Source organism: Desmodus rotundus, chromosome 8 (genome assembly GCF_022682495.2).
Source record: "Desmodus rotundus isolate HL8 chromosome 8, HLdesRot8A.1, whole genome shotgun sequence".
Lineage (NCBI taxonomy): Eukaryota > Metazoa > Chordata > Mammalia > Chiroptera > Phyllostomidae > Desmodus > Desmodus rotundus.
The window spans coordinates 23,132,747-23,156,470 of NC_071394.1; the positions used below are offsets into that span (position 1 = coordinate 23,132,747).

The following is a 23,724-nucleotide window of genomic DNA, read 5'->3' on the forward strand; positions in this document are numbered from 1 at the left end:
ATTCCGTAAACTCACTTACATTGGCCACTGCCTGACTGCAGGCTGATGAGTATTACCATAGGTCATATAGATGAAAATGGTGGCTATGACCTTCAGGGGAGAAAGCTCTCTGCATTTGCTTTAATGTGGTCTACTTCAAGAAGAATTTTGTTATGGCTTTGCTTTTTGGAGATTTATTAATTTTCATTCTAAAAGTAATAAATGGCCATTGGAAATAATTCAGCTAATATGGAAAAGGTGAAAGAAGAAAATAGAAATCACCCTTAATTTTAGCATTCTGATATATTAAAGCCTTTTCCTATGTGACTGGTTTTAAAAATGTGTAGAGAAGGCTTCTATGTCTGTTTTTCAGAGTGTTATTATTCTTTTTAAAATAGGTTTTATTTTTAGAAAGAGGGGAAGGGAGAAAGAGGGAGAGAAACATCAATGTGCAAGAGAAACATTGATCAGTTGCCTCTGGCATGCCCCAAACTAGGGACCTGGCCCACAACCCAGGCATATGCCCTGACTGGGAATCGAACCAGTGACCCCTTGGTTCGCAGGCTGGCACTCAATCCACTGACCACACCAGCCAGAGCCTATTATCTCTTTATAGATGAGGAAATAGAGGCCCAAAAGGATGAACTGGTACATCTAACGTATGAAAATGTGAGAAAGGTACATGAGTTATAAAATGTGCAGAGCACTTAGAACAGCGCTCAGAACGCGGTCAGTACCAAATAAGAAGGTAAGCAAGATTGCAGAGAGAGCTTACCTCAACACGACCTTGCTCCACTATTCATTCCATCTAGAGGAATGCCTTTTTTTTTTAAACCTCATTCACAAGTTCATCTTTAAATTCCTTGTTTGGAGTTTATGGGTTCACATATACACACGGACAAGAGTAAAACCTGATGAATTACATACATTGAAGGAATGCTTGATTTTCATCTGTGACCCTGGCAAATAGCACCAAGTAGGAAGGGTAGGGTTTTAGTTCAAAGTGACACGCACTGGCTAGGAAAACAACCCAACCCGTCAGTCATCCTAAACAAAAAGTGGAAGATATAATTCTTAAAAAGAGTTCTTTGGCTTATCTCCTCATATTTGTTCTTGAGACATCTCCAGGCTTTTAGAAAGAACTGGATTTCATTTGGCAATTGTGATTTTCATTGAATTGTCTTCTCACATACTGACTGATTTCTTGCCTGTAAATATCTTGAGTTTTAAAGACAAAGAGCAAGTGGAAAAAGAAACAAAAAGAAAAGTATTGAAATGACAAATTATATTCATAAAAGAAACACTGAAAACAAATAATGGATATAACCCAGAAAGATGCATTAAACATTAAAGAAAGAAAATCTAAGCAAAGTAAGGCATTTTCTGGAAAATAAAATAGTTGTCTGTTAAAAAAAATTTTCATCAACTGACCAGGGAAACCAGATTTTAAAATTCATTAGAATTGCTTGCCTTAGGGAAGCTACTATGTACAAATCAAATTGGATGTCAAGCTGGGCTCCTGGGGGAATGCAATTAAAATTATAGAATCAGGGAACATAGCTCCATAACTATGGCCTTGGTATATATTCCTTGGAGAGTGTGGTACAAGCTCAACCTTAACTTGTGTACAAATTGAAATCATTATGAGGTCTGGTTTTGAAATATATGTGAAACTGCATAATAAGCTCTTATTTTTGCTGGAATATTAACCCAATGCAAAATGTCTGACTTAATCAAGTCGTAACATTATGCTGGGGAATCGGAATAAAACACAGACTTTGCCCTCAATGAGTTATAGACCAAAGATAATCAGGTTAATGTCTCTCAGAAGACTGAATCAGTGATATATGAAATTATCAAAAACTTGAGAGAAAACAGGAATTGGGATGAGCCAAAATATTTACCCAGGTGAGATGGCAAGATGCCTGAATGGTGAGGGACGTTCTTCCTAAGGTATTCTGTCCCCCACACGTGGTGAGGGCCATAGATCATGATTGTCCAGGTGGTTTTGAGGTATAGGTTAGGTCTTGTCCTCCTTCTCCACTGCTCTTCAGGCCCTCACCTCACTTAGATGTGACTGGCTTCCATCATTTCATGACGCCTAAAGAATGTAATTTGCAGTGTATGAACTGAATCTGTACTTGTCCTGGTCCATAGTCAAATTCTACCCCACCCCCCGGACTTTCAGGGAACACTGTTTAAAAGAAGCTTCCTTGTACCAATCAAATTACATGCCAAGCTGTACACCTGGAGGAGTGCAATTCAACTCTCGTATCAGGCAAACTGTCTATAGGATTCACTAAGCTAGTGCATCATAATTTTGATGTGGAAGGTTGTCAGAGATGGGGAACATGATCCTGTACCATCCAGCATTAACTTTCCTTTTCTCGTATTAAAATTCTCCTTTTAACACTCAACGACTACTAGGGCAATTTCAGTCACCTGATGTTCAAGACCTGAGAGGAGGAAAAAAACTGCCTTACACTTCTCCCCGGAGTGTCAAGGGCTAAGAAATGATGGGAGGAAGATCTTTAGTCTCTATTATCCCGAGTACAGGGAAGTTTTGTGGGAAAAAAGCTTGATTAGGAGTCAAAAGATCTAGGTTCTATTTTGGACACAGCACTTAATAACCATGCAATCAGTGTTCTAATATATAAATGAGGCAATCACATCAGCCACATCTTCTTTCTGCAACTGAGGAAGATCAGCTATGACAGTGAAAGCAACTAAAAGAACTCAATAGACATCAGCAATCATATTCTCTATAGACAGACAGCTGGATGATAGCAAAAAAGACAAATGAGGTGGATGAGCAGACAGGAGAGATGAAGTGCTCATATGGTCATGTGATAAACACACATACTGAGTGATCACAATTACCAGGGACTCTGATGGCATTCAGAACCGGGATCCAGCTGCTCCTGAGACCCATCATTACTGCCCTTCCTGAAACTTGGTCATTTAGTTAGGTATTCTAGCATCATTCTTAAGATACCTAAATAATGCACTGAAGAAATGAAGGTAAGGAGGAAAGAAAGCCCTACTCAGAGGGCGTATCCTATGGTTGAGAACAACAGACTCAGGATTAAAGTTCCTAAACCTCCCGATTGCTGGGAACGACAAGTCTCTGGAAAGGAGCACAGCTCAGAGGAGGAAACCATGTCTCAGAGCTCTGATGACCTCAGACATTGTGAAAGGTTTTAGCAGTAAAACATGTATGTCTAAGCAAAATGTTACAAGAGCCCCCATCTAAAATAGGTATGGGTGATATTTCATTAATATATATTCAGTTACAAGTTCAAATTGTTAACCTTTATTTCTACCACCTTATATAATCCCTGAGGATAATGAGCTGGTTTGAATGAAAACACATTTGATGTTGAAGATTATGAGTAACAGTTTTAGGCATAAGTCAGCCTTTGTACTTGTGAAAATTAAATGTCACTAACCATTCTTTAGAATATAGATTGAAAAGTATACATTATGTCCAACCGCTCCCATTTCGAGTTGCATCACAGGTGCACAATTAGAAGTTATCGCACTCAGGCTAGGTCATGGACTTCTTACCTTACATGAGTCATAAGGGTAATGATAAAATTTACAATAAAATTTATTCAATTTCCTTGAAGTTTCATCACTATTTTCTGAAGCAAATGAATGAGTTGGCAGTCTAAAATTGTGATCAAAAAAAATGTTTTGAAATGAACACAATAAAATTCTAACTCAATTCAGTTTCCCATTTTACAAAAATGTTCAGGAATGTTCTTTCTTTATTTCCCCTCTCTGCCTTTGACCAGGTTCTTATTTAAAAGTCTTTGCTCAAAGTGATTTGACCTTTATGGAATAAACAAATATAAGTTTATTCTGCAGGCTTCTTTCCTTCTGTGGTGGGTTTCTCTTCTGTGGGCTTCTTCTCAGCTGCTGGTTTCTTAGTAGCTATAGCCATTTTCCCCACCCAAGGCTTCTGCTTCGCAATACCGATACCTTCTTCCCTTCCTTCCCTACCCCAGGCTTCCTGCCTGCAACCCCCTTCTCATACGGTTTGGCCTCCAGCAGTGCTGCTGCCTCATCCACTCCGAGCTGGTGGTTATTGGCCTGGCAAGCAATGATGTTCCCACTCATGGTCTTTGCATATGGATTTAGCTTCAATGTGATTCTCAGGTTTTTCAGGGGATTCTTCTTCAACACTCTGTGAGGAAGCCTCTTGCATGGCGCTCAGAGGGCTCTTTGGGTCTCTGGGCTTTTCAAGATTCTGCTGAGGTCTGTACTGAGCACCCTGTGTATGAGAAGGGTGTAGACACTCTTGAGGGAGACCGCTTTCTGCCAAATGCCATACAGATCATCTAACCTGCAGAAGTACTTTCCATCCAAATGCAGACACAACCCAAGTGCCCCCAGGAGCAAGCTTCAGTTCACTTACATTAAGCAGAGTAGTTCCAGGGAGGTTTCTGAAGCCTTTGATGATACGGTTGTCCTCATTAGATATCGTGCAGGGTCTGCCGCGCTGGACACAGCAACGGTCTGTCATCTTGCCCTTGCCAGCTGTTCCGTGGAGAGGCATAGAGCTTTGTGATATCATCCCAGGCCTAAGTTTCTTAGGAAGCATAACAGCCTCCTGGGTTTTCTTGTAGCTTTCAACTTTACCTTCAGCCACCAAAGGAAGTTTGAGAACTTCCTCAGTACAATGACCTTTAGACGTGACCGTGCTGCTAAGGCCGCAGCAGCCAGGGCAGAGCAGATGGCGTATTGCTCCTGGGTTGTATTCACTCTGTGGTGCCAATGGTGCCAGGTTTCATTTGGTGCAAACGTGCAGCCCCCAGGACACATATTTCCAAAAGCACCCTGGCCAGGACGATGAGTCCCACCACCTCGAACTCTCGGAATTCAAGCCACAGCTCTGCCACTACCCCATGACTCAACTCTGGTTTGATGTCCTGCCAATTCACCGACAGCAAAGGGCGGTCTGCTGTTTTTGTGCAAGCTGGTGTGAACAAGGTTCACATATCCAGAAATGTTCTCTGTTAAATCACACAGTGTGGTAGTTTAACATTGTATGAAAGCAGGCTGAGATACAAAAATTCATTTTGCAATTGGCATTTTGACTATACTAATTAAATATGCTTGTAAATGAATGATTATTTGCTGGCCTGCCCCTGAAGGTGACTTAGAGTCTTTGAGGTGGTGAAGCAGGCAGGGAGGACAGGTGGACTGCTGCCACTGGCCAGCTGTCACAGGACTCTAGTCTCCCTTCTGGGTACCCCAGGTCCTACTCAGTTGACGGTCATATACTCTCATGGCAATAGTTGAGACAATTAACCCTCCTGAACTTCCAGATACAATTCAAACATTAACGTTAAGAAAAGATATTAGTTCCTCAAGTATCATTAAATAAGTTTGACATATCCAAAACCAAATTCATCGAATTCTCCCCCAAATCCACTCTTCTTCCTGACTTCCCTATCGGGAGCTCCTATTTTGGGAGTACAGCTACTCCTAATGCTGATGAACAAACTCACCTTCTCAGTTTTGGAAAGTCCTCCTATTTAGACACATAGTCACACTCAGACTTTGGAAGACACGCACAAAGAGGTCGTGGCATAAACACACTTGCATAGAGCAGTAAGGGATGGCAGCTTCTTCTTACTTCCCATTTGCCGGTTTGTGTTTTCATGAGAAGCTATTGTAGTCACCACAGCTTTCATCCTGGTGTTCATCTTCCTTATTTCCCACCCTTGCCACTTCATTCAGTCCTATGTGAAGTCAGCTGGCTGCTGCTTCTCCAAGGTCCCAGCCCTTGACCCTGCCCTTTCCAGTCTCCTGTGCACTGCCCCAGGGAATGCCCTCCTTCCTGAAACAGCCTCAGGGCAGCTCTCTTCTTCTTTTCATCCAGCCTCAGTGAGATGCTAAGTGACCTTTAAATATAATAGAACAGATTTAGTCATTTCCCCACATCAGCCCACCCCTTCTCATAAGTGCATGTCCCATTGCTACTTACTGGGTTGGCCAAAAACTCCGTTTAGTTTTTTTCCATGAAAGATGCTTTTTCATTTTCACCAACAACTTTATGGATTTGGAAATTTTGAGGATATCAGCTATTTCCTGCTATTGGCTTCTAGTGGGTAGAGGCCAGGGGTGCTGCTGAACATCTTCCAATGCATAAGGCAGCCCCACAGCAGAGAATTATTTGGCCAAAATGTCAATAGCACCAAGAAACTTCACAAACCGCTTTTGACACATTCAAGCAGTCACAGCACCTTCTCTACACACTGCACAAATCTTTTTTTGGTTTTAGTTGCATTGTTACCTTTCTTGAAATAATAAAGCATAATGTGTATTATGCTTTAAGGAAATATGCCAAAAATGTGTATTTTCTTCCATCTTCAATATTAAAATGGCCACACAAAAATTCACCAATTTTGATGTTTTTTAAAATGCACGCTGATCTGACAGCTGTCACAATACAATCTAACAAAATTGTTTCAAATGAAGTTAAACACAACTAAACACTACTGGAGCCTTTGTACAGAAAAAAATTAAATGAACTTTTTGGCCAACCCAATAACTTAGTGCCATTCACATAACAGAAACTCCATATTTGCATTTTGTAGTGAAAATATGGGTATCCTGCTTGTTTAAGGCAAATACAAATTATAATTTTTGTCTCCCCATCTTTATTTGAGGGCTTTTGCTTGGGTTTGTCTGCTTGCGTCGGTGTGCACCGCTATGGTAGAAGACATACCTTTAATATCATTACATTTGAGGCTCACTACCTACCAGTAATGTTCTATGTAACAGCATGGTGGTGCACAACTGTGTACCGCCTTACGCTGACAGCAACAGTACTAGCACAAGAAACGTAAACCTAATAAGTTTTTCCCATAGGAAGGTAATAGGATCAATGTACATTAAATGAGACTAAAAGCCAAAATATGTAGATTTTATTAATTTACTGGATTAATTTACTGACTTCTCAAAAGAGACTAATTTCAGTGGTGTATTATTTATTTACTTATTTAAATTTAGTGGGGTAACAGTTACTAACATTATATGTTTCAGCTATTGAAAAAATTGGAAAGCCAGTTTGGTTTTTTTTTTTTTACAAAATACAAAAAGAATGCAAAAGAATGAAACCAGACTGCTCTCTGACAGGGCGCGCAAACACTAACACGGTAGGGTGTTTTTTTTCCCATATATTTTTCACAGGTCTTTATACGTATTTTATTTTATTTTTTTAGTTACCATCCTGTTCTGTATCCTGTTCTATTATTTTTTTTCATTTTTTGTTGTTGTTCAGTTACAGTTATCCCACCTTTTTCCCCATTGCTCTCCCCGCCCTGTCCACCCCCACTCCCACAGTCAGTCCCCCACATTGTCTATGCCCATGAGTCCTCTATCCATGTTCCTTGACTTGCCCCCACTCTTTCTTTCCCCCTTTATCCTCCTCCCACTTCCCCTCTGGTCACTGTCAGTTTGTTCTTTATTTCCATGTCTCTGGTTCTATTTTGCTTGCTTGTTTGTTTTGTTGATTAGGTTCCACTTATAGGTGAGATCATATGGTATTTGTCTTTCACCACTTGGCTTATTTCACTTAGCATAATGTTCTCCAGCTCCATCCAGGCTGTCAAGAATAGGAGCTCCTTCTTTCTTTCTGCTGTGTAGTATTCTATTGTGTAAATGTACCACAGGTTTTTTTTTTTGATCCATTCATTTACTGATGAGCACTTAGGCTGTTTCCAGCACTTGGCTATTGTAAACAATGCTGCTATGAACATTGGGATGCATAGCTTCTTTTGAATTTTTGATTCAGGCTTCTTAGTCCCAGCAGTGGGATCACTGGATCGAAGTCAGTTCCAACTTTAGTTTTGGAGGAAACTCCATACTGTTTTCCACAGTGGCTGCACCAGTCTGCATTCCCACCAACAGAATTTTTGCATAGGTTTTATGTGCAAGTACTTAGAAACAGTATAATACAAAAGTAAGGTAACAGTACTATTATTGTCTAGTAAGAGTTATAGATTTACACAGTTTCCTTCAAGATTAAAAACACGTTTCCCCGATAGCCTTAGGATTATCACAGCCATGGAAAAGAGAAAAATGTCCTTGTTTACATGGCATGAGAATCCATGATCATGACCTATTACCCGATCCTCCAACAAACACATAAGCTGCCCATATGCAGACATCAACCATATGTAATACTAACATGAATAAGGTCAAGGATACTATAGATTGAGGACCTGCTCTGTGCTAGGCACTCTACTAACATAACATCAACGCAAGTTATTTATTTCATTGCTCACAATCACCCCAGGAATCAAATATTATTAACCTACTTATGGGTGAGGCAAGGGAGGCTCAGCAAAGATGAATAACTTGCCTAAGTCAGATAACTACTATGTCAGACAACCAGTATGATTTGAATCCAGACTTGTCTGATTCTGAAGTTTAATCACAATCCAGCTGCCCAGCCTTAGAAAGAAATATTTGAAGACCATGAAAATGATGGCGATGCTCCAGTCATGGAACTGCTATAATTCTCCACACATGACGAGCTGTTTCTTGCCTCCAGATTTTGTGCAAATGGCTCCCTCACTCAGGGTATTGGCTCCCTGCCTCCGCCCCGCCATTGCACGCCAACCGGAGCTGACTGTGTCATCCTGTAAAGCTCACTCCACTCCACCCCCACCCCCTGCAACCCCCACTCTAACCCGGATGAAACGGGCCTCCTGCCTGCAGCACGTGCCCCTGTGCACTTTCTGACAGTTACTGCAGAGCAGTTGTTTCTTCGTGTCTCGCTCTCCTCCACCAGCCTGGCCTGAGCAATGGAGTGTGACCACAAGCTGTCTATGCATCTCTTACCGTGGCTCAATAGCGGGCATATGCTTAATGCATGTGAGTTGCATTGACCTAATTAAATGATACAAATTGATCTTGAATTCTTTTGCATTATACTTTTCATTTAGAGATGTTATTAATTTAACCAATTAATAAAATAGATGTCAAAATTATACATTTCACTGAACATGAATAAAAAGGCATAATCATAACCATAACACTCTATGTGAGGTTTTTGACTAGAGAGGCTTTATGAGGTTAAATACAACTGAATTTGGCTGCTGATATATATGAATGTTCAGTAGTTATCAGCAAGGGCAACAGAAAAAAACTTTTAAAAATGTGACTAAGAAGCTGTTATTTTTCAAGTGACAAAAGATACTACCAAGATGTTTCCATTTACAGAGAAAAGTCTCCCCCAAATATCTGTTCACTTGGGAGTTTCATTTGTGGTATTAAATACATTTTAAATCACATCATGTAATAACAAAGACATTTCTATATTGATACAAGTTTAGATCTGAATCTCATTTTCACGTAATTAAGAAAAAGCTTTTTTCATAACTTCAGCTTGTTTAAAACACTGTTTAGTTTTTAAATATACTTACATTTTAGTGTTTTTAATAGAGTTCAATTCGATATAAAAATTATAGAATGTAGGTTAATATGTCCTCTGAGAAGGGAGAAAGGGGGGAGGGGTATATAATCTCTAGTGTATGGATGGGCTACTGGGCCAAAAAAATCCACATAAATACTAGCAGGCAACTTAAAGTATAGAACAAGAAACCATTATAGAATAAAAAGGTAAATGCATTCCCTGGGTGAATTATCAGTAGGGAAGAAAAGTCAATAATGTCAGAATTAAAATATTCACAGTTTCAAAGATTTGATTTCATCTGTTCTAAGTCCCTTAATGTATACTTCTTGTTTGTATTGGTATTTTAGTAATCTCTTTAACCTGGATCTTATCGAGTTACTCACAACTTGTGATCCTTGAACTTTGTAAGGTGGTAATATTTATGCACTTTATTTGTAACATTAACACTTTGCTTTTGCTATGTAATTACGTCCCATTTGTCCAGCATCAGACTTCTGCCAAACACAAGGATATGAGCATGGAGCCAAACAGGGACATTAAAACAAAGAGCATCTCATTTCCAGGAAATTAGCTGTTGTAAACACTTTGCTCCGTAAGAATGCAAAACTCAGATCAGAGCCTATTGACTTGTGTAAGAGATTAGATGGCCATTTGGATGAGCTAAATCTTGGGCTGCCTCCTTTTTTGACTGAAAAAAGTCAAACAAAGTTACGAAAGTTGTTTCTATGTGTAACAAATACACAAAGGTCCTGTGGCAGATAAACACATTCATGGAACTGAAGAGCCAGCCAGAGTCACTGACACTTCATGAACACGCAGGAGCAGAAGCTACAGAGAAGCTGGAGAGGTAAGTAAGGGACAGACAATCCAGACTGCTGTGGGATCCCTGTCCTCAGCCTTGTGAAGTAAGTCCATGACCAAGATGCCCAGGCCTTTGTCAAGTTCGGGCTCCCAGGACTGATAGAGCGCTGCACTCTGTCCTGTACCAGATGCTTTTGGATGCAAGCTTAGCACATTGCCTGGCACTAATGGTGAGCAGAATCACTCCCTTCATTGCACTTACAAGAAAGATTCAATCATATTTCCCCTGGAATCATTTTTTTATGTCAGTCTAAAAACTTAAATGAATTGACATGTCAAAATTCATGCTATAAACTTTGTTTCCAAGAACACCGCCTCTAAATTATATATTGCTTATACTTATCATTTTCAATCAAACAATTGATTGTAACAAACCCTCGCCCATTCTGGATTTGGAATAACAAGTAGCAAATATTTCTGTGGGATAATTTTGCTGAAGTAAATTTGGGCCTGGCTGTATTGAGTTATACCCTCTACCACCAGATACTCTTTTGCAAAGGTTGGAACAAACCAATGGAGTCTAATTTGCTTTCTTTTTTTTTTAAGAAGAAATCAATTTCTTTAGCCCTACATATGACAGAATGTCATTTTGATTAGTGTCCTCTTAGCTACATTCAGGCTGCTTGATTTCATCCTTGATTTCAGGATGGCCGGAATAGATCTTTAGTGAGGAAATTTGACAGAATTTATAATGCTGTCTTAGCAAAAGTAGCATTATTTTAAGGAGACTCTGTCACCCTCTGACAGCAACATCACGCATCTGTGCCCTGCCAAGGCAGGCTGTCGGGGAACTGGGTGGACGTGAGGTGAGGTTTATAGCAGGGTGGGTGCAGAACGGAGTCGGAAGGCTGGGTTTAAAGGCAGGCTTCGTCTCCTCCTACCTGTGCAATGGAAATGAATACTGTATCAGTTTCAGGTTTACCTCCCCCAAAAGGGAGTTAACAAGCACATTTCAAAGTGCAATGAACCACAAGAAACCTACCTTACATAATTCTATACAAAATAAATTTGAAAATAAGAAATATATAATTTTCCAGGAAAATTTGAATTTATAAAAGGAGACTCTTAAAGAGGTAGAAGATTTAATAGGCTGATTTTGATAGATCAGCTTGTCAGAAAGTACCCCACCAAAATCACAGGGCTCGGACAGTTTCACAGAGAAATTTTGCTGGACCTGCAAAGGGCCAATAATTTGCAATGTTATTTAGATTACTTCAAAGAACAGTAAGAGAAGAAAAACTTACAAATTTTTTGTGTAAATATAAATCAATTAATTCCAAAATGTGATCATGTTAAGACAGCAAGAAGAGACTACAGACCAGTATCACTTATGCCTGTCAATGAAAAAACTTCTGCCCTGGCTGGTGTGGCTCAGTGGATTGAGTGTCAGCCTGCAAACCAAGGGGTCTATTCCCAGTCAGGGAACATGCCTGGGTTGCAGGCCAGGTCTCCTGTTGGGGGCATGTGAGAGGCAACCACACATTGATGTTTCTCCCCCTTTCTTTCTCCATCCCTTCCCATCTCTCTGAAAATAAATGAATAAAATATTTTTAAAAATTCTAAGTGTAGTACTAGGAAATAGAATATACAACACTTAAGAAGAATAGTTCATCTAGAAATAGCAAGATTAATTGTAAGAACACAAGGATGGTTCAATATTAAGTAATCTATTAATCATAGAGATAAAAGAGAAAAATCTCTTGGTCATTTCAAAAGTGATTTGGCACAAGGTTCAGTGAAAATTCCTGATGAAAACATTTAATACACTAAGAATATACAGTCTCTTCCTTAACGTGATATCTATTTTAATCCAAAGGCCAACATTCATACTAGCAAATACCAGAGGTATCTCCACGAAAGTAATTAATAACACAAGACTCTGAACACATTGTTTGGGAATAACTAGATAATAAAATTAAATGAGAGAAAAACACTACAGTAGGAAAATCAGAAATGGAAAACTAAAACTCTCAGCGTATGCAGAACGTGTAATGAATAAAACACAAAGAGCAATTCTAAACTGCTACATAACATCAGGTACTTTAGCAAGGTGGTGTATATGAAATACGCAAAAACAATGATTTTAACATATGACTAGTATGATTTTGAGTATAATATTAAAATCATTAACATAAACAGATTATAACTGGAAAAATCTTATATGCAATAACAACAGAAAAGATAAAATAGTTAGAAGTAAACTTAAGAAATCTTAAAGAACCATATAAATAACTTTAATCCATTTCTAAGTAATATAAAGGAAAATCTGGATAAATTCACTCAATGTAATAAAATGGGATCCCAATAAAAATATAATGTTGTCTCAATAATCCTCCCAAGAGTTTTTTTTGTCAAACTATAATAATTCTAAATTTAAGAAAATAAACAAACATAGATAAGTCTACAGATAGAAGAGTGATGAGAGCAAGTGAGCCACATCACATGTTAAAACATGTGATACCCCTGCAGTATTGGACACAAGGCAGTACAGGGACAGCACAATAATTCATAAAGTAGATTGAAATATATTCAGGAGTTCAGGACATAATAAAAATGGCATCTCAAATCACTGAGCACATAAGGCTTTACCCAGTAAGTCATGTTGGCACAATTGGATAGCTTTCTGAAAAAAAAAACTTGAATGCTATATACATCAGCACAAATTCCAAATGGAGTGAACATTTAAATATAAAAAATGAGAACATATGTAATATGGATTAACTAATTTATATCCTCAGGGTTGTAAAGGACTTTCAAAATTATGACTGAATGTCCAGAAGCCATAAAGAGAAGATTTATATATTTGCCACAAGAACAAAAAATGCCTGCATGACCAAACATAAAAGTCGAAAGACAAATGACAGATAGGTTAGAAAAAAGGAAGTTGTAGTTCATATCCAGACAGTAACTAGTTTCTCTAATATAAAAAAAGCTCAGAAATTAGTTCAAAAAATGTAAGGGAACAATTAAGAGAAACTAAGAAGGTGAACAGAGAGTTCATAGAAAAGGAAAGACAAAGACATAAAATACCAAAAGTGCGCACTCTCACTTATTAAAAAAGATACTAAATACTGAATGCTACCAGATACTAAATATTACCAGATACTAAAAAAACTACACTAGGGAACTACTTTCCACTTACCAGATAAACCAAAATTCTAACATTTGCTGATTCACTTCTGTGAGGAGGTTGTGGGACACAGGACACAGATGCTTTAATACATTATTGGGGGGTACACAGTGCACCTCAACAAAGACAATTTGGTAATATCTTCAAAATACAGATGCACATTCCCTCTGACGCAGAGTTTCATATGGAGAAATTTATCCTGCAGATACACTGGCACAGTTTAAACTGACTGACGCACAACGGCATTCACGGTCACACTGTCAGGAATAGCAACAGAGAGAAAGAAAAAACTAAGTATCTGTCAATCTTGAACAGGTTAAATAGATGATGTCAACATGATACAATGGAACGGTGTACCGTTGAGCCTCAGATGAGACCTCAGCACCAGCCAGCACCTTTGCAGAGGCCCCACTAAGCCACACCCTGGCTCCTGGACTACAGACACTGAAATGACAGTAAATGCGCATGGCTTAACAGCACTGCTACACAGGGATAGAAACGAATGTCGGTGGAGAGCTTCATGAACCATAAAGCCACAGCCACTCGTCTCTAACACCCTTTCTCAGCGTCTCACCTGCACTTCTGAGCATCCCTGATTTTGCCCGTGATGGGACCTGGGTCAGAGGTCTGAGCCAGTCAGGTGTGGATCAGGTGCTGTGTCCCAAGGCAACAGCTGGGAGAAGTACGGCCAACAGTCTGCTTCACTCACTATTAAAATTTTTTCAAATATTTTTTACAGCCTCTAAAGGTTACCCCAGGTCCAATCTATGACTCTACACACAGCTAAAAGGAACCTCCTGTCTTCACATTCCCTCTCTCCTTCCTTTGGAGTTGACAAAAGGAATTGGCCATTTGAGGCTGACTTGGAACTGAAAGCCCCTCCTACAATATCACTTTTTGCCTTTGGCCCGAAAACTAGCTTTATTTCATTCTTATTCTTGAATGATAGTTATACCCTTTATAAAAACTTAGGTTGACAGTTATTTTTTTCAGTACTTTGAAGATATTAATATATCATCTCCTGGTTTCTAGTGTTGCTATTGAGAAATGAGCCATATGAAAATTATTCCTTTGTGGGTAAAGTGCCCACCTATCACCTTCACCCCTTCACCCCCACCCCAGCTGTTTTGAAGACCTCAGAGCCTCTACTCTTTTACAGTTGGACTATGACATGTCAAGTGTGGATTTCCTTTCATCATTATGCTCGGTGGTTGTCAGCTTGTCTTAAATCTGAAGAATGAGATTTTTGCATTGATTCTGGAAAATTCTGAGCCACTAATTTTTCAAATGTTTCTTCTTTGACATAATCCTTTTCTCTCCTGCTGAAACCATAAATATATATGACAGCTTATTATTTCTTCTCATTCCATGTTTTCATATATATTTTCTTTTTGCCTGTCTCACTGTCCTGAATGCCGAGTACTTTTCTTTAGGTTTATTTTTAGTGCACCAATTCTTTCTTCATCTCAGATTAATCTGTGAATAACTCATCCAGTACGTCTCCAATAGCAATAATTAATTCGTTCCCTTTCCAAACTATTTTAATTTAAAACTTCCTGGCTATTTCCAACAGTTTTTTATTTATGTATCATACTACCAGTGTCCACTTTGATTTCTTTAAATATAAAAATTACTAGTTTTATTTCCTGTATTGGTAATTTAAATTTATACACCTATAGTTTTTAGGAGATTGATTCTACCTTTCTAATCATGTCCCTTGGAGTTATTTTCTTTTACTTTATATCACTTTTTATACTTGGATTTAATATATCTTCTCCCAGAAAGGATTGGTTATCATCTTTGCCAGTTACCTGGAATCAACTTAAAACCACCTGCCCAGGCTGATTTTCATAATGCATTTTTTGAAATTTCCTTTTCCACCCAGAGTCAAAATAAAACAAGCAAGCGGTTTCACTGTCTTGCATTTTCTTACTGGTTTCCATTGGGGGAAATCTTGGTTTTACACAAGAGTTTGATCTGAACTCTGAAGCTACAACAAGTAGAAAGATCGTGTCTTTTCTCTTTGGGGCAAGGTTTGGTTCAATTCAAGCCCCAGACAAGCAGGAAGCTACAGGTGATCCAGAAGAGTAATATTGACCATCTCCTTCTGCCCTCAATTTGAGTATTCTCATCCTTGCTGAACTTCCAGAATCATTCTCTTTTCTACCAACTTAGTGATGCATTTAAAAATATTTTAATGCATTTTATCCAGAAATCTTAGCTTTTGATACTAGAAATCCTTCCCACATATCTTATAGCTGCCAAAAGAATATGTGAGTGTGTGGTTTAAAGATAAACTGAGGCATATCTAAAATTTAAGAGTTGCTAGAGCATTTACGGACTTTAGTCAGGCAGCGCCAAACCTGGAGTGGTTAGGAGCCCTCCAGCTAGGGGTGAAACTTACACAAAGCGCAGAATCAAAGAAAGGAAATTGTTTAACTGGCTGTAGGTTACAGCCTAGTTGGCTGTTTGTGATTGGTTGTCCTTAGGTTTTGATTTCATAGCCTTGAGGCATTTACAGGCTTAGCATTTGGTTCGCTTACCTAGAAAGCCATGGCATTACAGCCACATTGGGCTAATGGCTTCCTTTTAATCAATTAAATAGTGTGTATAATTAAATTCATGTTTTAGTTAACTTTCTTTCATAAAATACACATAGAAAAGCTACTATGTGCTAAATATCTTAATAGGCCATAGACATATAAAATGGATAGAGACTCCCATGGAGCTTTTTGTACAGTGTGTGAGAAATAAGTCAACAATAGTAATTCAGTGTGAGAAATAATAGGGTATGGACAATACAGGATATTCTAGGACTACACAGAGAGGGTATTGATCCAGAGCTAGAGTGTTGGTCAGAAAGGGTTTCCTGTAAAACTAACATCTCACACAGAAACCTTTAAGAGAGAGTAGGTGTTTTCCTGGAGAAAAAAAAAAAAGGCATAAGGGAGAAAAAAAATGTAGGTGTTTGGAATAATGCATTGCCTTTAAAACTTTGTTTTCCATTGTTCCACTTTGCTTCACTACTATTCTAACAAAATGCCTCCTCTCAGTCTTGTATGAGCCCATTTGGGGATCTGCTGTGTGACTGTTCCCCGGAGAATGAAAGGAAAGAAAATTAGACAAAGGTGCAGCCATCACCCTCTTGTTATCTAACAGCATTGCTCTCACCTGTCCTATTTCTTGCCAAGTCCTAGTCTGTGGAGGTCCACTGACTTGGTGATACTGCCCTCTGGAGGAGGAATTTAGCATTTTTTTTTAAGTACGTAAAAAGTTTTGACATGTAAAAAACAAGCAGCTATCAAGCCATAAAAAGACATGAAAGAACCTTAAATGCATTTTACTAAACAAAAGATGCCAATCTGACGAGGCTACATGCTTTATGATTCCAGCACTATGACATCCTGGGAAAGACAAAACCATGGTGACAATAAAAACTAGAGGTTTTCAGAACTGGAGGAGGGAAGTGACGAACAGGCAGACAGCAGAGAGCAGAGAGGAATTTTAGGGTGATGAAAATACTCTATGATATTATAATGGTGAATGTGTCATTACACATTTTTCCAAATCCACAGAGTGTGCAACACTAAGAAGGAACCCTAAGAGTGAACTATGGACATTATGACCTGTCAATGTGGGTTCATCCTTGGTTTAAAAAAGGAAAAGCACCTTTCTGGTGGGAGCTGTTGAGAATGGGGGAGGCTATGCATGTGTGGGGCTGGAGGTGTATAAGGAAGTTTTGCACCTGCTCAATTTTTGTTGTAAATCTAAAGCTACTTTAAAAGAAATAATTTTTTAAAGGCAGACCTGTCTAAAATGTAACTGGAGTTTGGAGAGAAGTGAAGCACATGAGTAATTGTGTTACCCCAAAGTTCATAACCTAGTAGCCCTCTGAAACTGGAGTCTAGAGAAGTGTAAACACTTACTCTTCTTTACATTAAAGGAGAATTGCTTTATTTATACTTGTTTTTAGATTTTCACAGGCCTCCAGGGCAAGATTAGCATTTGAAGATGTTGTAAGACTGGAGAGAAAAGGGGAAATTTTTGACATATCCAAGCATAGAGACTTTAAAATGTTTAAGCAGTGGTCGGGGCTCTTTTCTTCTCTGATGTCCTAGACCCCTGTTAGGGTTCGAAAGGCAGGGAAAATAAAGTAGTTCATTTTAAGCTTATAAATCTTATTTCATGATGAAGCCAAATTATATTGGGAGTATTTGTACAAAATTTAATAAGTATGAAATTTTGATTTTTTTTGGTGTCAATCAAAAATAGAAGGAATAGTGGGTGGAGACAAGGTAATGGGCAACTGGATGGAAACCTGGGTGGGCGGCAAAGTGGGAGAGTGTTGGAGAGACATGGAGAAAGGCACACGGTCTGCTTGGCTTCTCCTTATTCCTGAGGCAGGGCACAGGCGGGCACACTTAAATATAATGGAATTTTGTTATATCCAAGTTCCACTTCTGAAGTAGTTTTGTATTACAAGAAATTTCAATCCCACCTTTGTTGTCATTTACCAAGTGGGTGACTTTGGAAGAGGCACTTAAACTGCTTGAATAACAATTTAATCATTTACTTAAAAGGTGACTGTAAAACCTACTTGAAGATTGTTGAGGCTATTAATGAAATAGATATAATGAAATATACATGCAGAACAATTGGTACATGGCATGTAATCAACAAATGGCCTGCATAACACCAGACTGGAATGTACGTGTAATGACCACCAGCTTCTCAGACACATCTCAAGGCAAGGTCATTTTGGGGGGATTATGCACGAATACCATCGAGAGGCCCAACGCCCAGATTCAGAACCTGACGAAAGCCCTCACCAAGCGGACAACCTTTCTGTAGGTGTTTCACCCACCTGACTCTCCCCTGGTTATACTGATTCTGTGTTCGTAAAGGGCTCACTGGCCGAAGGACACACTTCCCCTTCAGCTGTTGACCCAAAGCACGAGGGGAATGTGTGAGTCACGGAGGGGGCAGGGCAGCACCGAGGAAGGTGTTTCTAAGCACTGATGAGCAAATGCGCTCGAGGCTGTTTCTGAAGCCTCCGCAAATTTAGAAGTCACCATTAAAAATAGAAGCAATCAGGAGAAAAAAATGCCCAGGTTGAGTTTGGATTTATATTTTCATGGTCCACCTAAATAAAGTCCTTTTGTTTTCAATGGAATAGATTTAGCTCTAGAAATATTATAATCATGCATTTCCAGGACAGCATTACAGATATTTGAAACAGTAAGTTTGAGTCCATTAAAAGGAATTAGCATTTTCATAGATTCCTATTAAAAAGTTCTGTATCATCTCCCTTTGATAATATCCACCGAGAAAAAAATGCATATTTACATATTTTTTAATTGGGTGTTTCCCTCATTTCTTTTTGCATTTCTTAGAAGCCACATATTTACCACATGCTACGTTTACATTTTCTCATTTGTTGCACTGATTAGGAAAAGGAGGTGAAGGGATGAGGGGACAGGGTAGGTAATTTGTGCTCTTTCAGCTTGTTCCAAGCAGTTGCCCCAAAGCCTAGAAAGATACTGCAGAGTCTCACATAAATTCTAGGTGCACTGATAGCTTTTTTTTTTTTTCCTCGAGGAAAAAGACTATTAAAAGCAGTGAGAAATCAGACCTGTGAATACATTCTGACCAGTGTCTCACAAGTGGAATAAACTCTGTGGACATTAGATTAATATAAACATGAATGAAGGAATCAGAAGGCTGAAATCTGTTATTTAATACTCCCAGGGATGTTAAGTACAGCATAGGAAATATTGTCAGTATAGTGTAATAGCTATGTGAGTACTGAAAATATTGGGGGGAACACTGGAGTATAAGCTTGTCTACTCACTATGCTGTACACCTGAAACTAATACAAAATAATATTGAATATAAACTAGAATTACAAAATAATTTTTAAAAAATAATCTGTGATACCTTTCTGAAAGAATAATTTCTATAAATAAGAAACCACCAGGCAGGCTCAGGTGGTTGGAGCATCATCCCATCCATCAAAGGTTGCGAATTCGATTCCCTGTCAGGGCATATACCTAGGTTTTGGGTTTGAGCCCCTGTTGAGGGGAGGGCATATGGGAGGCAACTCCCAACGTTTCTCTCTCCTCTTCCCTCTCCTCCTTCTCCCTTCCCCCCTTTCACCTCTCCTTCTCTCCCTCCCTTTCCTCTTCTCCTCTCCCTTCCCTCTCTCCCCCTCTCTCTCTCCCTTCCTCCCTCCCTCCCTCCCTCTAAAAAACAAAAATCAATAAACATATCCTCAGGTAAGGATTTACAAAAAGTAAAAGAAAACCATTGAAAACTCAGAATCATCAGAAAATTGATGTTTTCATAAACTGAGTTATAAAATAAATGAAACTTACCACTCATAACTCTAAACATTTTCATGTCGGAATACTTCCAAAATGTACTACATGTGACTCAAACTAGGAGTCATCACTCAGAACATCGATGGTTGTATTGCACTGTCAGACAACAGAGTTCTCAGGGCCACTCAAACAGGCGGTAGACAGCCATGGAAGGTCAGGATTTAAGGTTACTTACATTCACTTTTAGATTTTATTTTTCTTTTCCTCTGCATTCTCAGACTGGAAGTGCTTACTGTTTATTGCATCAAGAAATCTATCTCTAGAAACTTTCATTATTGATTACATTTCACATTTTTGGAGTTCACGATCAGCATTTAACATTTAGATTCACACATACAATGTCATGGGTATTCCTAAAAATAAAGGACATGGACTCTATGATACCTTGTAGTGTCTCTCAGGTCCTTTTGCGCTCTCTCTCTCTGTCTCTCTCTGTCTCTCTCTGTCTCTCTCTGTCTCTCTCTGTCTCTCTCTCTCTCTCTCTCTCTCTCTCTCTCTCTCCCCCTCCCTCACTCCTCCCCCCACCCCCAAGTCCTTGGCCAATCCAGACATTTGGTTTTCCACACCAGCCAACAAAAATGTAGGTTTGGTCACAGTCTCACCATGCAAGTGCTGCCAACTAGCAAGCAGGTCTCAATCATTGGCCTCTTTTACTTTTACACCAGATCTCTCTGTTTAAATCAACAGTAATTTCTCTCTTCTAAGTCTGTCCAAATTAGGTCTATCTGACCCCCACCCAAAACTTCTCACATGTGTTGTTCTAATGTGAGCTTGGGGCTTCTTGGTTAATATACAGTGCTCTACATAATATATATTTGTAAAATAAATCAATAAATAAGTAAATAAATACATTTTTAAAAGGATAGAAACTAATATAGTAATAGTTCCATGAGTATTACTGCTTGCAAACCACTCTGAAAAACGAATTTCCTTATTGCCATTTTGATATGGGGAAATTGAGGGTCAGAGATGCTAAGTGTTTTGCCCAAAGCCAGATAGTTAGAAAGCAATGAAATCAGCATAAGCAGTGAATCCTGCAAAAGCTGGAACCATAATTGGCATTTCCTTATGCTCAGAAATGACAGGTGTTATGTAGTCAATGCCACATTTGAGAAAATGAGATACTTGCTCTGGGGGAAATGCGTTTTGTGAGACCTATACCTTAAGCAGCTGTCACTATGAACAAGAAACAGCATGGACAATGTCCCTTATCTTGGCATTGAAACGGCTAAAACCCAGAAAATTGCACTTCCGAAAAATTTTGTCTCTGACAATGTTACTGTGCTTCTCATGGCAAACTGAGAATGAGAATCAGAATGTTGTTGCAATAGCGACATCTTCTGGTTACTGTCTAGAATTACACAAACCAGTAGCCAAAGACTTTTCCAAATGACCATTTTCTTTAAATGAGCTGGTGGATTCGTATTTACAGGCTACAGTAAGCACATAATGGGGCATGAAGAGTGGGAACACACAGTGAAAGTGGGAAGAATCAGTGGGCTACTGAAGAAATAAAAGGAAGGACTGTTGGTTTAAAATGGAGACAAACTTTAGCACAAACAAAAAATTAAATCCATCAAGCTTAGGACCCAAAGACCTAAAGGAGAATAAAAAATAAATGACTATGTAAAAAACAAAACTTCTGTATGACAATGATTAACACAACATACAAAAAGCATCCTAAGAATCAGAGTGGGCAAGCACTGTGTTTTAGGTTATATACCACCTCTGCTTAACTCTCTGCCCAGCAGTTTCCTATAACCCACCCAGCCAATATTTATTCAACAAATACTCATTCAACAAACATTTATTGAGTACCTACTATGTGCTAGGATTTGTTCTACGTACTGGAAATGCAATAGAAGAATAAACAGGTCCTTTCCCTATTACATTCCAGATTGGGGTGGGTGGGAGGAGGGGAAAGAAAAAAATCAAGTAAGTAAATATGCATTAAGTGGTGATTATAAATATAAATATAATATAAATATGGATACAAATATAAATATAAACTGACAAAGAGACAGAGTAATAGGAGAGGCACTAATTCACACAGATGATCAGGAAAGCCCTCTCTCACGAGGGCCATGGAGCAGAGACGTGGAGGAAATACAGGGGTCAGAGTGAGCGGTGAGGTAGGGGCGAGTGTCCTGGGCAGAAAGAACAGCAAGTGTAAAGGCCTCGAAACAGGTGCAAGCTCGGCTGATGTGAGGAACATCCAGGAGGCTTATGTTCATGAAGTGAACTGAACGCAAGAAGTAGTGGGACGTGACAGTGGGTCAACAACAAGGGGGCAGACTCTGTGGGGCCTTTAGGTCATGGAAAGAAACGGGCCTTTCTCCTGGATGAGTAAGGCTATCAAAGGCTTCTAGAAAAAGAAGGAATGTAAGGATAAGGGAGGCTATTAACCACAGTGAGAGCGGTTTTTGACACGAGGAATGGCTGCAGGTATTGTTATTGGTGCGTTAGAAGAACATCTCCTATTATCATCCTTCTCGATGCTGTGGTCCTGAGGCTGGTGGTCAGCCCATCCCCACCATTTTTCCTGAACATCCCCCATGCCCCCTATGCACATAACCTTGTTATGCCCCCCCCACACACATACCCTTGTTAGGCTTCCTAGAAGGCTAATGGACATACTTTTCCTGCTGATCTCATATGATTCATCTATAGATCTTAGGAAAGGTAGCTTGGATCATTGCCTGAGTCAGAATTCCAGTATCTCACTATCTCAGCTATTGCCAGGCTGAGCACTTTGCTTTGCATAGGAATATACACTCATATTCTCATGCATTTGACGTATTAAAGCGAAGAATAATACAACATGGGTGAGTGTAGGCCATGAACCAGCGTGGTGCATAGAAGGTAAATGCTCAAAGGAGAATGGAAGAATACAGCTCAATAGTACCAGCTTTTCTGTGAAATCCCTGCAGAAACGCATGCCTCACAGGCCTCTGATGTTCCACAGACCAAGACTGAAAACCCCCAGCATCCAAACTTGCTCTTCCTGTGGAAGTCTCTGTGTTAGCAAATGGCACTGACTGCCTCGAACCCAGCTGCGTGTGTCTGAAACCTGGAAGTTGTTCCTGACACACCGTTCTCTGATACCCCACCCTCCTAGTAAATCCCCAGTGCTATTGATTAGGTAAAGTGTTTCTGTCTCCTCTGATCCCGACTGTTTGCTGTCATCTGTATGGAAGTCACTGTCGCTGCTCACCAGGACCACAGAAATTGATCCGTGGTAGATGTCCCCTTTGTGTCCACCATCCATACCCCATCCACTTCTTCTCTGCCCACAGTCAGAATTCTCTTTAAAAAAAAAAAAAAATGTCTTCACACTGCTTAAAATCTTTACTAGCTTCTCATTGTCCTCAGGAAGTTCAAAATCTTTAATATTGCCCCTTCAGAATTACACATCTTTACACAGAGAAATTCTCCTCTACGTTTTAGGCCTTTAACCATGTGGAAAAAAAGTATTTAAATGCCTGCTTGCAAACTGTAAAACCATATAACTCATTAAATCTACAAAATGGTATCCTAATAAGTCTACTCCTTTACTTCAGTGATTTTCAACCCATGTGGGACAAGAATTTTTAAAACATGCAGTACCTGATAATTTAATCAAGGACATGAACCTCTTTTCTCTTAGATTGTCAAATAAAAATAAATAAATAACAGCCAGCACAATAGCTGTCCACTGTGAATGAATCAAATTTATACCTAATTTTGGTCAGATCAGCAAAAATATATATATTTTGGGTGTGCTGCAGAATTTTAGTAGTGAGTTCATGTGTGCTATGACATGAAAAAGGTTAAAAATCGCTGCTTTCCTTGATTTCCAAATTTCCTCAAGCATATCTAATTACAAAAACGTACTAAGAATGTCAGCAAGTCTTGATGCGAAATTATTTTGACTATAACACCGATAAACAAAACACCTGCCC

At 39.1% G+C, this 23,724-nt stretch overlaps 1 pseudogene; it reads right to left on the minus strand.

Moving 5' to 3' along the window:
* Positions 1-3,838: 3,838 nt before the first annotated feature.
* On the minus strand, positions 3,839-5,693 carry LOC112315365 (large ribosomal subunit protein uL4 pseudogene; annotated as a pseudogene).
* Between the last annotated feature and the right edge of the window lie 18,031 nt (positions 5,694-23,724).